The sequence below is a fragment of the Schistocerca cancellata genome, chromosome 10, assembly GCF_023864275.1.
Source record: "Schistocerca cancellata isolate TAMUIC-IGC-003103 chromosome 10, iqSchCanc2.1, whole genome shotgun sequence".
NCBI lineage: Eukaryota > Metazoa > Arthropoda > Insecta > Orthoptera > Acrididae > Schistocerca > Schistocerca cancellata.
In genome coordinates this window covers 50,176,960-50,179,114 of record NC_064635.1, presented here as the reverse complement: position 1 = coordinate 50,179,114, position 2,155 = coordinate 50,176,960, and the positions used below count along the sequence as shown (strand labels likewise).

The window sequence follows — 2,155 nt, the reverse complement described above, 5'->3', positions numbered from 1 at the left end:
ACTCCCAAACAGATGAAGTTGCATTTAACTCCAGATGAAGTTCAACGTGCAGTAGCCGCGCGGGATTAGCCGAGCGGTCTATGGCGCTGCAGTTAAGGACTGTGCGGCTGATCCCGGCGGAGGTTCGAGTCCTCCCTCGGGCATGGGTGTGTGTGTGTTTCTCCTTAGGATAATTTAGGTTAAGTAGTGTGTAAGCTTAGGGACTGATGACCTTAGCAATTAAGACCCATAAGATTTCACACACATTTTTGAACAACGTGCAGTATTGTTTCTCCAGAATCGCTTTATAGCGTGTAGCAATGCTCACGTTAACATTTTGAGTACCTAATGTGACATCAGTGATAATAAACACAAGAACTGTACTTGAGGTACTTGTTTCCTTACATTTGGTACAATAGGGTAGACGTTTGTTCAGCCTCTCATCCTAACGGCGGGAGAGTTGTTTGCGGCGCTGTTGTCTTGATACCGTTTGATCAAGTTCCATATCTGTTGAACTCTTAGAAACGTTTTTCAACTGCCACAGAAAAAGTTACATTAGGGAAAAAAATCAGTGTCGTAATTCAGTGACTACAACCGATAAAGATTACATTTGAATGTCAGGAAAAAAAAAAAGCTATTCACTATCGAGGAATCATACGAAAGGGGCGGAAATCGGTAGATGTGATGTAACATGTACTGACAAACAAATTATCATAACTTTAGAAAAACTGCATTGTTTATTTAGGAAAAAGAGATTCACAAATTGAGCAAGTCAATAACGCGTTGGCCGTCCTCTGGCCCTCATGCAAGCGGGCGGCATGGCACTGATTGATACAGTTATTGGATGTCCTCCTGGGAGATATCGTAGCAAATTCTGTGCAATGATAATTAAAGAGACACCCTAGCTGCAAGCAGGCGTTGATATACTTCATTGGGGACATGTTGAAAATGTGTGCCCCGACCGGGACTCGAACCCGGGATGTCCTGCTTACATGGCAGACGCTCTATCCATCTGAGCCACCGGTCGGGGCACACATTTTCAACATTTCCCCAATGAAGTATATCAACGCCTGCTTGCAGCTAGGGCGTCTATTTAATTATCATTTCATTTCTAGCAAAGCTGCATGGTCATTGACGGTAACTGTTCTTTCGGGAACAGATACTACCGTCATATATAGTTAAAAATATGGGTTCCCGGCCTTTGACCTTCTTCTGCGAACGCACACGCTATGCCCGAACTCGTACGGGACTTGGTAGATTAATCTGCCACGAGTAATGAGTATGATGGGCAAACATCTATTAGGCGCACTACGAATGTAGTCGTGTGGACATGTTGGGAATGTGGATCTCACGGGGAGCGTGCCAGGCATAAGTCCCTGCAGACGCACTATCCTCTGTGCCCGCGGTTGCTCAGATGGATAGAGCGTCTGCCATGTAAGCAGGAGATCCCGGGTTCGAGTCCCGGTCAGGGCACACATTTTCAACATGTCCCCAATGAAGTATATCAACGCCTGCTTGCAGCTAGGGTGTCTATTTAATTATCATTTCATTTCTAGCAAAGCTGCATGGTCATTGACGGTAACTGTTCTTTCGGGAACAGATACTACCGTCATATATAGTTAAATTCTGTGCAGTTGCCGTGTTACGTAGATCGTCAGCATCGCGAGCTCGTTGCAAGCCCCTGCCCGTAATACTCCAAATATTCTCAGCTGTGACGAGATCCGGCGACCTTGGTGGACAACGTCCGCCTGCTTAGCTGAGCGCTAACGTGCTTGCCTCCCATGCACCGGGCCCGGGTTCGATTCCCGGCCAGGTTGGAGATTTTCTCCGCTCGTGGAGTGGGTGTTGTGTTACCCCCATCACCGGCGCGCAAGACGCCCAATGTCGCGTCAACTGAAATAAGACTTGCACTCGGCGGCCGCACTTCCCGAATGGGTGCTCCCGGCCAACAATGTCATACGCTAATTTCATTATTTCATTGTTTTGCTGGGCAATGTAGGGTTTGGCAAGCACAAAGTCAAGCTCTGCCCTCCCCCCCCTCCCCCCCCCCCCCCGACGGAGGTTCGAGTCCTCCCTCGGGCATGGGTGTGTGTGTTGTCCTTCGCGTAAGTTAGGTTAAGTAGTGTGTAATCCTAGGGACCGATGACCTCAGCAGTTTGGTCCCATAGTCCTTACC

The 2,155-nt window shown here is 47.9% G+C and overlaps 1 non-coding gene across 1 annotated transcript; it reads right to left on the bottom strand.

The window, feature by feature from the left end:
* Window positions 1-932: 932 nt before the first annotated feature.
* Trnat-ugu (transfer RNA threonine (anticodon UGU)) lies at window positions 933-1,010 on the bottom strand. Its single transcript has one exon. It is a non-coding gene; the product is annotated as a tRNA-Thr (tRNA).
* Window positions 1,011-2,155: the final 1,145 nt, after the last annotated feature.